The sequence below is a fragment of the Protopterus annectens genome, chromosome 14.part0, assembly GCF_019279795.1.
Source record: "Protopterus annectens isolate FY-2018-M chromosome 14.part0, PAN1.0, whole genome shotgun sequence".
NCBI lineage: Eukaryota > Metazoa > Chordata > Ceratodontiformes > Protopteridae > Protopterus > Protopterus annectens.
In genome coordinates, this window is record NC_056748.1 from 941,434,942 (window position 1) to 941,450,893 (window position 15,952).

General features: G+C 36.1%; 1 protein-coding gene across 1 annotated transcript in view; it reads right to left on the bottom strand.

Moving 5' to 3' along the window:
* Positions 1-15,952, bottom strand: part of LOC122789357 (dual specificity protein phosphatase 13-like) — a 256,635-nt gene that overhangs the window by 240,324 nt on the left and 359 nt on the right. The gene's annotated exons all lie outside the window — the stretch shown is intronic.

Genomic DNA, 15,952 nt, shown 5'->3' on the forward strand with positions numbered 1-15,952 from the left:
CTCTCCTCCCACAAGAGTGCAGACCACGAACCCTCTTAATGTAAAATAACTGGCTTGAAAGCCCAAGTGCTTAAACCAGAATTAATACACTTTTAGAATAACAGACACTGAGCCCTCAATCAGCAGTTCTCAACCTAGAAGTATGTAAGCTACCTGTTCTGCCACAACAGTGCAGACCACAAACCTCTCAGTGCAAAACAACTAACTGGTCCGAAGCCCAAGTGTTTAAACCAAAAGGCTTAGAATGAGTTACACCAAGCAGTAATAAATACAATTGAGTATTTTAAGATGATGCAAAAATAATATCCCAGTAAATCAAATCTAAAACTGTGGTCAGACATTGATGTATGTCACACATGCTAGAAAAGGGTGGTAGGAATAAATAATGAGAAACATGATGGTAGATACCAATATACATTAATAAACTATATATGAACATATGGTACCTTGAACAACTTTACTACAACATAATGACTGTTATGTACATGTCAACCTTTATAGTGGTGAACATGTGAAAAACATACACATGAATAACAAAGCACAGATGTCTTGCACTAAACAATACTACAGAAATACAGGACAGTCTAATGCTCTGAAATTAGACATACACAAAGTTTATACAGTCAGCAGTACTCAGACACCTGTATTTATTTATTTATTGATTGATTGACATTTGATTACCAGGAAAGTCAGAATGGTTAGGAGCCCATTTTTAGCAGAGGCCTGGGGAAAAAAGCTCCAAAGTATTACAAAACATAAGAACAATAATTTTACAATCTTCAAAAATAATACTAAACATCTACAGTTTAAATTATTATACCAAATTAGACATAATATGAAAACATTTGTTAAGGGTAGAAACAAGTTATATGACAATGATTTAATATTTGGAGAAATTGTAGCCAGTTTATATAGAAACTAAAGGTAAGTTACTATAATACAAACAGGAATTGCAAAATGAAGTGAGACGAAAAGCAGGCTTATGGTACATTTAGTGAGAAACTGATAGAAGTAAGGAAGTGAGAGAAAGGAGGTGTAAGGAATGAATAGGTACTTGTTCACATTTAGGGATATAGTTTATCCTAGTATTGAGCAAGAGCAGAGCCAGATTTTGGCTAGGAAGTCTGGCAGAGTGGTTTTGAAAGATGGGAGGGAGGGTGTTGACCTGATGGATACAGGTAAGGAGTTCCAGGTCTTAGCAACATGGCATGAGTACAGACAATGCCCAACAGATTTCATAGCTTTCTGGACAGGCAGGAGCTTTTGGTCACTGGATCATAATGATCGACTGGGAACATTATTGTGTAGAATGATATTTAGTGGTGGAAAAGCAGATGGATGCTGAATAATTGTATAGGTGGTAATAAGCTGTGTATATATTAGTTTTTCATATGCAATGTTGTATATTCAGGTCAAATTTAAGATGATCATCCACTATCATCCCTAATAATTTGCTATAAAAAGTGACTGATGGTTGTATTATCAAGAGAAAATACTTTACATTTTGTTTTTTTCATGACAGATGGAGTTGGGGAAAAGGTATTAGTTTGTTTTTTGGGGGGCTGAGCATGAGTTGTGTGTTACAAAACCATGTTTCCTTTGCTGTCAAAGCTTCCTGAGTATTTTTTTTGGAGGTGTGCCATGTCGTCAGATGTCCAAATGACTGTGATGCATAGCTCTCAACTGTCTCGATTTTTGTCTCATATGTTTGGTCAGTTCCACATAAAATGTGTGGTTTTACTGAAGATTGACGTCACTAAATAATGATGCAAATTTGAATTTCAAACTTCATATCCTACAGAAAATGCATGCTAACACAAATTCTGTTATTCTAGCAGCTTTCTAAGCTTATAAGATCAACATTTAGAATTTGTCCCTATATTTGTGCCTTTGTCCCCCATTATTTTAGGATTTGTCCTGATTTCTTGTGCTAAGACGTTGAGAGGTATGCTGTAAAGTCATATGCATACTGCTGCATTAGGGAGGCCTGTTGTGTGGATTTGAGGAGTGTGCTTGTCAGAATGTTAAAGAGGAGGGAACCAAGGATAGAGCTTTGTAGTACACTGGAGGTGACTGGGAGGTATGGAGAGAGGGGGGAGTGCCATTTTATACTGACTGATACCTATTAGACAGGTAGCTTTTGAACCATACAAGGGTGGGCTGAGAGAGACCTAGTGAGAGCATTTGAAGTAGAAGTTTGCTGGGACAAACTGTGGTGAAGGCTTTAGACAAGTCTTGAAATAAGGAGACCAGTTTGCTGTTATACCTTGCTTTATTGACGATATCTCTATAGGTTAAAAATTTAGTGTTAGTACTGCACAAGGGATGGAAGCCATGTAGGAGGATTAGAATAGAGGATAAGCTAGGGGAGTAGCATGATTAAGTAAAGAGATCTGTATTTTATTGATGACAAGTAGTGGGGAAATATTGAGTGAGAAGGAAACAAGAAGTTGCAGGGCAGTAAGATATTTGGTGGCAGTGGAGTCTGAAAGCTGGTAGAGGGTAGGTAGGAAAGAAGTACTCTCTATGAAGAAAGAGGTGTTAGGTTGTCCTGGTATCTTCTGTGGAATTTAAGGAATAGAGAGGTTTAAAAGGCTACAATATGAGGATGTAGTTAAAATAAGAAGAAGTGAGGGTTTATTTGGGAAAAGTAGAAGATACAATATAGAATAGATAGGTACTATTGCTGACATGCAACTTATATATGCACCACGAGGATATTAAAACATGGCAAGTGATGATTACAAAATATCTGCATCATCCCTGGAAAAGTGTATGTACACAACACAAAGGTAGATTGATAAGGTATGCACAATGTGGTCCAATACAACAGCTAAAACATACATAGATACGCCAGTACTGAGTAGATTGATGGGCAGAGTTTGTTTGTTGAGGAAATACTGTTTACTTAATAGCTGATAAACTGAAGTGAACTTATCAATTATAAAGACTAGACTACTTTATTATTAAGTGCAGTAAAAAAGCAAATCACGAGTTGTATCTGCTAATTTAAAATTTAGATTATTTGAAGCTGTCTGACTACAGCTAAATTCTCTTGAAGTCCTGCTAACTCTTGTCTTTTAGCATAGTGAATAAGATCTACTATTATCTTTATTAGCTGCCTGATTGCAATATTCAATATATCTAGAATATATATATATATATATATATATATATATATATATATATGTATATAAAATAAAGTAAGCTCACATTCAGGCCCTTACTAACAAGGTCATACAATCAAGCATAGGAGTTACAAGGCAGGTAAGCCATAAGACCAGTTGTGCCTTGTCGATATCTATTGTTATAATATGCCTCCTGCTTCTATAAGAATAAGGCAAGTCAGGTCTAAAAGAATAAGGCAAGTCAGGTCAGGGAAGATATATCCAGCATCATTTTGTTTAATATATAATAATACTTTATTCCATAGAGATGGCAAACATTGGAGAATAAATCTGTCCCTCTGGTGTGTTTTATTTATAGAATGGTAAATATTTATGCTTTATTTTTATTTTTATATGAAAATCTTATTACCTGAATCATCTGAAATAATCCCAAACACAATGATATAGCAATAATTACATTACTTCAGCAAATGGCATGGAATCACACATAATTTAACACTAGTCATAGTAATGCTGACAGCAAGTATATCATAAATGTGGTCAAGATGATTGTGTCAGTGAAAAAGTTCACAAACATATCCAAAAACTCTTCATCATATGCAACAAAGCAGCATGAGTCAGACTCTGCCATTAAAATGATGTCCATAGAAATGACACAAGTCACAGGAACAGGGACACTAGAGATCAGTGAACACATAATAACAAAAAGGTTTAACAATGCTGAAAGTAAATTAAACACACAGAATTGGTGATGATCATCTAGATGGATAGGTCATTGAATAGTCGACAAGATATCACCGTAAAGGTGACAGTAGGCATGCTGTGCAGTGCAGCACTGTCCAGCCTGACAGAAGATGACCTGTGTCCACACCGGAGAGATTTAACAGTATCTGTCATTTCAGAAATCTATGAACATGGTGAAGAGACAAGAAAATGCATCAAGAGTGATGGCCAGAAATTCTGAAGGTCCATAAGATGCTTGAACAACTAAGAATGAAATGGCGACAAAGACCACTGTAAAAGTTCAATAAATAAAGGAGATTCAGATAGCAGGAAAAAAAAACCAAGTAAATGGGCAGGCTTGAACTGTCAAATTATCAAAAATATATCAACACACAGACAACATGAGGTAAGTTGCAATGATCAGGTAAAAACTTAAAAAGACACAAGGACAACAGTAGTAAACTGCCAGCATTAGGAAAAAAAAAACATTGCTTAAGGTGCCCATAGGAGATGTCTGCTGTCTATGACCCAGACTTCTCAAAGCAGTCTGTGTCCAAGGAAGGACCAAATTTTAGTGACTGACATCAATAGTTCTCATGTATGGCTGCATCTACATTCCTTTGCAGAATGAAATAGCCATTATATGCCATTAACCACAAATGGCTATAGAGAGCTATGCACCCATATTTTGCTGCTATCATGGCTAGACCTCATACAGTGCCATAATATGTCACATGTAACAACAATAACATCAATTGTGTTAAAATGGAAATCAGTACACACCAGTTATTATCAGCACTTAGGATGCCATGTAGAAGCTATGCATATGCAACTGAAGACATGCTTTTTGAACAAGAACTGCTCCCTCCGCTGATCTAACTCTTCTGGATGCCATCACTTGAGGTCATTATAACAATGATGCTCCTCATTCCCAGTTTTGAATACCCCCTTCCATCTACAGAGGTCAATTTCAAAGTCTTTCCACCAGATGTCATTTCCTTTGGAAAGGTGCATGCTGCCAAATGTAGTAAAGCATGAGGACTCTGCCCCCCCCAAAAAAAACAATTACATACAAATGAGCACAACTAATGCAAGCCATTTAGTTATGAGTAGCATTGCCTGAGCGGTTGCCAACAAAATAACAACCTTAATGTCAATGAAACTGACCCACTATGTACCTTTCCCTAAGGTGCTGACGTAAGCAGTATGGTGCTGTATCAACACAAAGACAGGTGTCCTCAAAGCAGCAACTTGCTGTAACAGGCATTCAGCAACTGTCTGACCTGAACTGCAACACAGATTAGATTGTTTACTGCACAATGATCCAGCTATGACTTCTGCTAGTAATGATATTTAAACACAATCTATGCAGATACGATTTATTAGCTACGTATGGCATGGTAAGCTAAAAGATGCTTAAAATCCATTCCACAAAGTAAACTGACAAACATAGAGAAGACTGTTTCTTCAGAGCTGCTGCAGCCACAAACCACTTGGAATATACTACAGATATCCCTGCGTGCATGTACACACCTTTATCATATATATGGTTCCAACTATACTGCAGACATCTCTGCCTGCATGCACACAGCTTTATCATATATATGGTTCCAACTATACTGCAGACATCCCTGCCTGCATTCACACAGCTTTATGATATATATGGTTCAAATTATACTACAGACATCCCTGCCTGCATGCACACAGCTTTATCATATATATAGTTCCAACTATACTACAGACATCCCTGCTTGCATGCATACAACGTTAGCATATATACAGTTCCAACTATGCTACAGACATCCCTGCCTACATGCACACATCTTCAGCATATATACGGTTCCAACTATACTACAGACATCCCTGCCTGCATGCACACAGTTTTAGCATATATACGGTTCCAACTATATTACAGATATCCCTGCCTACATGCACACAGCTTCAGCATATATCTGGTTCCAACTATACTACAGACATCACTGCCTGCATGCACACAGCTTTAGCAAATATACGGTTCCAGCTATACTACAGTCTCTGCCTGCATGCACACAGCTTTAGCATATTTACGGTTCCAGCTATACTACAGACATCCCTACCTGCATGCACACAGCTTTAGCATATATATGGTGCCAACTATACTACAGCATCCCTGCCTGCATGCACACAGCTTTCTAATATATATATATATATATATATATATATATATATATATATATATATATATATATATATATACATATATATGGTTCCAACTATACTACAGACATCCCTGCCTGCATGCACATAGCTTTAGCATATATACAGTTCCAACTGTACTACAGACATCCCTGCCTGCATACACACAGATTTAGCATATATACAGTTCCAACTATACTACAGACATCCCTGCCTGCACGCACATACCTTAAGCATATATACGATATCAGCTATACTACAGACATCCCTGCCTGCAAGCACACAGCTTTAGCATATATACGGTTCCAATTATACTACAGACATCCCTGCCTGCATGCGCACAGCTTTATCATGTATATGGTTCCAACTATACTGCAGAAATCCCTGCCTGCATGCACACAGCTTTATCATATATACAGTTCCAACTATACTACAGGCATCCCTGCTTGCATGCATACAACTTTAGCATATATACGGTTACAACTATACTACAGACATCCCTGACTACATGCACAGAGCTTCAGCATATATACAATTCAAACTATACTACAGACATCCCTGCCTGCATGCACACAGTTTTAGCATATATACAGTTCCAACTATACTACAGACATCCCTGCCTACATGCACACAGCTTCAGCATATATACAGTTCCAACTATACTACAGACATCCCTGCCTGCATACACAGAGCTTCAGCATATATACCATTCCAACTATACTACAGACATCCCTGCCTGCATGCACACAGTTTTAGCATATATACAGTTCCAGCTATACTACAGCCATCCCTGCCTACGTGCACACAGCTTCAGCATATATACAGTTCCAACTATACTACAGACATCCCTGCCTGCATGCACACAAACTATACTACAATCTCTGCCTGCATGCACACAGCTTTAGCATATATACGGTTCCAACTATACTACAGACATCCCTTCCTGCAGGCACACAGCTTTATCATATATACAGTTCCAGCTATACTACAGACATCCCTGCCTGCATGCACACACCTTTATCATATATATATATATATATATATATATATATATATATATATATATATATATATATGGTTCCAACTATACTACAGGCATCCCTGCCTGCATGCACACAGCTTTATCATATGTACAGTTACAACTATATTGCAGACATCCCTGCCTGCATACGTACAACTTTAGCCTATATATGGTTCCAGCTATACTACAGACATCCCTGCCTGCATGCACACAGTTTTAGCATATATATAGTTCCAGCTATACTACAGACATCCCTGCCTGCATGCACACAGCTTTATCATATATATGGTTCCAACTATACTACACTCTCTGCCTGCATGCACACAGCTTTAGCATATATACGGTTCCAACTATACTACAGACATCCCTGCCTGCATGGACACAGCTTTATTATATATACGGTTCCAACTATACTACAGACATCCCTGCCTGCATGCACACAGCTTTAGCATATATATGGTTCCAACTATACTACAGACATCCCTGTCTGCATGCATATAGCTTTAGCATATATATTTACATTTCTAGCTATACTATAGACATCCCTGCCTGCATACACACAGCTTTATCATATATACGGTTCCAACTACAATACAGACATCTCTGCCTACATGCACACAGCTTTAGCGTATATATGGTTCCAACTATACTACAGACATCCCTGCTTGCATGCACACAGCTTTAGCATATATACGGTTCCAACTATACTACAGACATCCCTGCCTGCATGCACACAGCTTTAGCATATATAAGGTTCCAGCTATACTACAGACCTACCTGCCTACATGCACACAGCTTTAGCATATATACGGTTCAAAGTACACACATATACAACTGTTTATTGCAGCTAATATTTTTCTTGCTTGCTGACAGAAACTTTAAACCACTAACAACATTTGTTACAGATCCTGTATGTGGACTTTGTCCTTGGAACATGTCTAATAAAATCCTAAGTGTACTAGGCTTACAGGTGACAGACAGAGGCAGACAGAAGCACCATAGTAACTCTTTCATGCAGGACAGGGTATTATAGGTTCATAGGTGTATACTAGGCTAATGACCACAAGGGCCTTTTTAAACCTAGCCATGCATCCCAAATGTCTGACAAGTTCTGATAGCCTTGATAAGTGTAAGCATGAGCCTGGGAGATGAACCATTTACAGGTTACCTGGTGCCAAACCAAGGATGAATTTCCAGTTTCCCATCCAATTGTTCAAGTTGCACTTGAATTGGATTAGGGAGGAACTCTGCTTCACATGGATGGGGAGCCTGTTCCATAGACAGGGTAGTCTCTGGGATGCATGCCTATCTCTCCAGCAGGTCCTATTATATCACAGATAAGGTTTAAGTTTTTAGAATGGGTAATTCTGGTACTGTTTATTTTGTGGATATGCAGGAGGTCCATCAGGGTGGGGTCTGACAATGCCCTGTATGCCAGGCATAGATCTTCCCTCAAAAGCCTGTAGGAGACAGAATACAGGGATAAGGCCTTGAGGCAGTCTGCATAGGACATATTACTTATGCAAAAAATGCAGTATGTACGGAGAGAATAGTCCACTGTAATCCACTTGTAGTAAGCCAAAAGCGTTTATTCCAACCACTTATTCACGAACAAAAATCCAATAAAAAATTATATAAAAACACATGAACGCCTTTTAAAATACCAAGACAGCGTTTTCGTCTATTCATTGACTTCATCAGATGACGAGTATATCCTTCTAATCTATCAATTATATATATGTATACCTTTTAATTACATATCCAATAGCATTCATTGTCTAATTAAAATTATTGAATGTTAATCAATTAACAAAACTGATTATATTTTTTTAAAAAACTTTTTGAAGCGACCCTTAAATATTCAATTCATAAATATTCTGTGTTAAAAACTGCCAATTTCAAAACAAATATAAATATAATAATTTGTTTATTAAAAAGTTTCTCTTGTTAAAAAATATATAAAAACTGTTCTGTTAAAACACTATATTCTAAAACATAAAGCCATTCAATTATGGGTTATATCTGCCCTCTAGTGGTAAACGTTGTTATTGATCTGCCTTTAGCTTCTTTTAAAGTTTTGCAGATCTTAATTTTAATAGTGGTAAGATGGAAATGTTATCGTTTAAGCCAGGAATTTTTCCGGTATCCAAGGTTATTTGCCACCACAATTCTCTATATTCTATTTTTTCCTACCAAGGACCACCCCTAATATAATTTTTAATTTGCTCTATTACCATGAATTTATACTTATAACTTGGACATACCTTACTATGTTTTATATAAAGCATTGCTTTCTTTTTTTGTCGTTATTTCATACATATGTTCGTAGATCCTTCTTTTTAACATTCTCTCAGTTTTTCCTATATAGAAGGATCCACATTTTTCATAATAAGCCATGTAAACTATACCTTTAGATTCACAATTAAAATATTTTGAATTATAAAGCCATCTTTTTCTACTTTCCAAATAATGGCTGTCCCTGTTTATAATATATGTACATTGGCTACAATGTCCACATTTATATGTGCCTATTTTATTTCTATTATTGTTAAAATTATATTTTATTTCTATAATATTTCTTATATTCTGGGAGTTCTTATAAATTATTTTTCTAGGTATTTTTGATAAATTCTCTATATCTGTAAGTGTTGTGAATTTCTCCCATTCCTTCAAACATATCTTTTTAATGCCATTATTTAACCCATTATATTCCAATATTAAAGCCTGTTGGAATACCTCTCCATTATCTCCCTTATTATTCATATTCTTTTTCTTATTCTCATCACTAAATTATTTGTTTTTATATATAGGAGAAAATTTATCTTTCCTTCATTCTTCCACTTCTCTCCTTATTTGTTTAAGAAAATTCAAGGGATAACCCCTCTCTATAAACATATTTTCTAGTAGTTCAAATTAATTTCTAAATTCATTATCTGAACTTATCATGCGACTACCCCTAACAAATTGACCTTTAACAATATTTATTTTACAATGTGTGGGGTGTGCGCTTTCGAAGTGTAAAAAGGAGTTACAAAATGTATTTTTTCTGTATATTTTAGTTTCAAATTTCTGTCCTGCTTTATATACTTCTAAATCTAAGTAATATAATTCATTTTCTGAGATTTTATGGGTAAATTTTAAAAATGTTGTTGTACCCCTCATATATATCAAAAATTCCTTACATTTTTCTCTTCCAGCAGTCCAGAAAATTACTATATCATCTAGGAATCTTCTATACAAAATCCAACAGGTTTTAAATTCTGAATTCAAAATGTATTTCTCTTCCCAATTGGCCAATACAAGGTTAGCATAGGTTGGGGCACACGCCGCTCCCATCACTACACCTTGTATTTGTCGAAAGAATTCCCCTTTAAATATAGAAAATTGTATTTTAACATTAAGCCCATCAGCCATATGTTAACTAGTTTTTCATTTTGTGTCATTTGTTGATTTTCATATACTATTTATTCTAACATTTCCATACCCTCAGTATAAGGGATGAAAGAAAATAAATCTACAATACCAATGGTGATAAATAGGATGTTATCATGCCAGGGACAGTCAGTTATATCCCTCAAAAGGTCCCATGAATCTCTTAATATATTTGTCAGTTTAGTCCACAAGCTTTTTAATTTTGTATCCACATACTTAGCTAAAGCATACGTTTTAGATCCCTCTGCTGAAACTATAGGGTGGAGGGGTGGGTCACTTTCATTTTTGTGGATTTTTGGTATACCAAATATAGTGGGGGTTCTAAGTTTATCCACTTTTAAATATTTATAAGTATTGTAATCAATAAGTTCCTCTTGCAACATGTCATTTAAATTTATATCAATTTTATTATAAGTTATATTCATTTCATTCAATGAAACAACTGAATATCTAGTTTCATCCCATAATATAGCATTTATTTTACTCTCATACAGGATGTTGTCCATAAAAACTACCCCTCCCCCTTATCTAGTTTCATAACTCTCATATTTTCATTGTTTCTTATTCCATACATTAATTATTTTTCTTTTTTACTTAAATTCCACTTACATTTATAACCATCCCCATACTTTCTTACTTCACTCTGAATCACTTTTTCTAATTTTTTTAACTGGGGGTGCAGGGGTGGATTATATGTGCTCTTCCTTCTCAATTCATTGTTAACATGTTTATTTCCGTCAGGAAACATAATACTCAAGTTAACTTTCCTCAAAAAAAAGCTTAATATCCAATAAACTTTTTGTAATATCCCCTCTCTTGTATGGTATAAATTTCAAACCCTTAGAGAATAATCCAAAATGTTCCTTTTCTATAATGGTGTTGCTAAAATTATAAATGGTAAAATTGTGAGATGTATTTTTATTTCCGTCTATAATTATCTCATCCGTATGTCTGTCAGGGTGGGTTAGGTGGGTATTCCTTAGAATCTCCTCTTCCCCCTTCTCCCTCCTCTCCTCTGAAAATTTGTTTGCTGTGGACCTTGTCTATTCATTAGCCTCTCGGATCTACGTAGAGGTGGAAAAGCCTGGTCATAATCCAGATCGATAATAAAGTTTACCACTGGAGGGCAGCTATAACGCATAATTGAATGGCTTTATGTTTTAGAATATAGTGTTTTAACAGAACAGTTTTTATATATTTCTTAATAAGAGAAACTTTTTAATAAACAAATTATTATATTTATATTTGTTTTGAAATTGGCAGTTTTTAACATAGAATATTTATGAATTGAATATTTAAGGGTCGCTTCAAAAAGTTTTTTAAAAAAATATAATTAGTTTTGTTAATTGATTAACATTCAATAATTTTAATTAGACAATGAATGGTATTGGATATGTAATTAAGAGGTATACATATATATAAATTGATAGATTAGAAGGATATACTGGTCATCTGATGAAGTCAACGAATAGACGAAAACGCTGTCTTGGTATTTTAAAAGGCGTTCATGTGTTTTTATATAATTTTTTATTGGATTTTTGTTCGTGAATAAGTGGTTGGAATAAACGCTTTTGGCTTACTACAAGTGGATTACAGTGGACTATTCTCTCCGTACATACTGCGTTTTTTGTATCTTTCTTGGTTTTTTGGGCAGTTTCCCCAATTTATTTGATTCTTACATATTACATATGCTCTGTATTCTTTTAGTGATGAACCTCTGTGGACATTCCAGTTGTTGGTGTCACTGAGACCCTGTTCAGTGAACTTCTGTTTCTTTGAAAATATATTAATCGATGGTCAATTTGGGGAGCACTCGAACAGGATACATTAAGTAAGATGATAGAGGGGCCTTTGTTCTTTCATAATGGGTGTAGGGAACTTGTCTCCATATTGCTGTTTCTATTTTGATGATTCAGTGAAACAGGAAATTGCCTGTGTGTGTAAAATGACATCCAGAGAGTAATGAAGTTCTTCTCCAGTGTTTTTGATTGGGATTCCTGCTTTCCAGCAGGCTTGGTCTGATAACATTTAGTAGGATATAGTACAGTGGGTCAGTGTAACTAGTGGTCATGGAAAGACAGTGCAAACGTCTTGAAGGTACAACTAATATGAGTATTAGGGCTCATAGAATAACCTGTGATATTACTGCTGCATACTGTGCAATGTGTATTGCACCCACCACCAACTTTTGACTTGGGGAGTAGGGTTAAAATACTTGGTCCATGCAATGTATGATATAAATCGGACAATATCTGGAGATGCCATTGAAGTTGGCATGCCAGCAGGACAGAGAGTTGTGTAACATATATTTGATGTTTTTTATCCTTGTCTGTATTTTCTCTTCATGGCCTGAAGCTATGTATTATTATCTTCCTATATACAGTGCATATCCCGGGGGGACATGGGTACCCTGCATGCCAGTCTGGTGATGACTGTCCAGGTATATACTATACATATTATGGGTTGTTAATATATACTTGACCACATGATGTTTGATGTGTGGTGGTGTTTTTATACATGTGCATTTCATTACAGGTGTATTGGTTGCATAACCTGACAATATTCATTGCATGTATCCTGGGTATTGAGTGTCACATGTTCTTTGGGGACTTACACATGTGACCTCCATTGGTCTCTGTGTGGGACTGTATGTCTAAGTGAGCTGGGATGCTAACTGTGCATTTCAACTGCAAGAATTACATTTAGGGACTGCCTGACTTGAGCAAAGGACACATACATAGCATTGTGGTACTGGTTTAAGCAAGTCTACCTGATGTGACAACTGAAAGCATCAGTAAAGTGTTGCATAATGAACTGATGTATCTGACTCACAGGACACAGTGGCAGGGCACACATTGATTAGGTCCCTACTCCTAGTGTCCACTAATGCGGGGACCAGAATCTTGGCTACAAAGAGTGCTGACATGGCCTCAGGGTCAAGCTCTTTCAGTAGAGATAGATAGAGTCACAGTCCGGCTGCAATAACTCTTCCAACAGTGCAGGAACTACGTGACTCACTGACATGTGCAGCAGCTGTCTGAGATGGATAGGCTGCCAGCAACTGAAGTCATTGCTGTAACGCATGACCTGCCTGTGCGTCCTTACCTGCTTATGGAGTTAAGTGAGTGCTTGACCAGGTAGACGCAATGGCAGCTAATGCTGGGTCTATCCAGGCACTGACATATTTGGGGCCACTGTGCATGAAGACTACTGAGAGGAAATGTTCTAGGCAGTGCAGGAAATGAACCAACATCAGGCTTTTCAAGCACATCCTTTAAGGATGGTATTCATAATAATAATGATTATAAGTAATGCCATGTAAAAGTCTTGTAGGCTGTGACGAAATATCACACATTAGCGTTTCACCTGTATTTGAACATACATGGAACACATGGTCTCTAACTGGAGCATGGGAGTCAATTTTATGTTCTTTCCCTGTTTCTTCCTTTTCCTCATACTGTGTTGTTACCTTTAGGTTTACTGCTAGTACTTCTAGGTGTGTTGCTATCCTTTTATCTAGACCTTATTGGATGTCATAAGGTTACCCAACACAGCATGCACAGTGAACATCTCAATGGCTTTTATTTGCTATACTGCAGTCCATTCTGTGAGGTAACTGTTTGAAATGTCAGGACTCGCAATGGTAAGTCTTAGAATGTGGAGACTGAATGACTAAAAATCCAGTTTTGCATATATCAAGTCCAAGATTACTATTTTGCAGGATATTCATTTCTTTGAGTTATGGTGATCTTGGAGTTGATATCATATATAAATCGGGGGCTGGGGGTGAGGGGGCTTGTCCCTCACATTGAAGAGTGAAGAAACAAGTTTGCTCAGTATTCCCTCTTTTCCTTTATTTTCTTTCTTTTTTTTTATTATTTTGGGAGTTGGCTTTGCCAGGCCTGACATTTCAGTATAGAGCTGTCCTGTGATGTATCTTGACAATGAAATATGGAATTCAGCAGGGCAGACATACATTCCACCATAGATATGGTCTGGTTATGGCTTTGCAGTGTCTTACCTCTGCAGCTCTCCAAGGGCTTCTCATTGGCATCAACATGACTAGGAAGTAGTAAGCTGCTATAATTCTGCTGAAATGAAAATACTTACAGAACAAGCATTGCCTTCATGGGTATAGCTTGCTAACTGCCAGGATGTACCATCCTGCCAAAAAATGGTGTCTCATTCCAGAAAGTGCTGACGTAATGAAAAAATGTGTCTCTCCAACCATTTGTTTAAACCATAAACTATGACAAAATATGCCAAGTTAAAAAAAAAACAAAAAACAAAAAAAAAAACTACCACATATGATTACACAAAATAAACGCATTATTTAAAAATGTTAACATTGAAGTATACATGGCCGGTTATATCATGCTTGCTTTGCTCATCAGCAAATAGTCATTAATATTGTCCCTGCCCTTTAACTAATGAATACAAAAACAAACTATAAAACTATAATTTAGTATGTCTTAGAGATTTCCATCATGTTGACTTCTCACTTGAAAAAAGTGTAAGGCACACAAACACATTTCCTATCCCAATTTATGTATTTCATAGTTATTCATTAAATTGTAGCTATTGCTTAACTTTCTATAAAGATATGCCAATAAAATGCAAGCAGTGCCTGTATGTTTGATATGTAAATATAGTTTTCAGGGTTACACTGATATGGAGCAGGAAAGATAAGTGCTACACTGAAATGTGTGAGTGACTCTTTAAGACAACATCTTGCACTTACTCAGCATTATTGGAGATGGAATGATTGGAGTGCTCTGCTAAATTTTTGAGAGAATGTCAGCACAAGTGATCATCGGATGACATAGACATACCCAAACACACTCACATGAAAGTAAAAAGAGTAAAGGAGAAGATCTTAGCTAGAAAGATCATACAGGAAATTACCTCAATTTAGGCTACTTATTGTTCAATTACCCCTTGTAAATGTAAAATAAACAACAGCAAAAACTAGCTGTCTCTGTCTTCTGCATGTTTCTTTATAAGGCATGTTTGTTTCTGCTATTTCCTTCTTCTCACAAGCTTTCTATTTATTTATTTTCATCTGTTAACCGGGTTGGTAGACTGGTCCTAAGACCATTTTCAGCAATTACCTGGACCAAACAAGGCAAGACAACATACATAAACTTTATGCATGAACATAATAACAGGAGAATATACATGAACATAATAACAGCAGGTTATAATATATATATGTATATATATATATATATATATATATATATATATATATATAGATATATACATACATACACATCTGGTGCTTTAAAAAAGAGGGAACATAGTCTATGTACAATAGTAAACACAGTATCATATGCTTTAGAAAAGGATTCACCATACAAGTGCAATAGCAAACACACAGAGTGGTATGTTTATAGTTATATCCTATAAATATATAATATTTTGCATGTGAATATGCTTGTGAATATGCAATTTAAGGATTATACAAAGGTTA